Below are 294 nucleotides of genomic sequence, written 5' to 3' on the forward strand. Positions count from 1 at the left end.
TCGAGGACTTGGTGAAATATAGACCTCTCCCGGATCTAGGGTTGGCACGGAATCCAAGGCGCAGACGGAGTTCGCCGGAGCACGACCGGAGACAGCGACGACGGTGGTTGGAAGACGCGGGATCTCGCCGGAGATGGCGGATCCGGGCCGGATCTCGCCGGATCCGACCGGATCCCGGCGCAGGGCGGCGTAGGGAGGACGGCGGCGGCCGTGGCGCGGGGTAGGCGCCGGTGGAGTACGAGGCGGCGGCGCACTCCGGCGAGGTCGTCGCCGGGCGGCGGGCGGCGCACTGCG

This window comes from Triticum dicoccoides, chromosome 7A (genome assembly GCF_002162155.2).
Source record: "Triticum dicoccoides isolate Atlit2015 ecotype Zavitan chromosome 7A, WEW_v2.0, whole genome shotgun sequence".
Lineage (NCBI taxonomy): Eukaryota > Viridiplantae > Streptophyta > Magnoliopsida > Poales > Poaceae > Triticum > Triticum dicoccoides.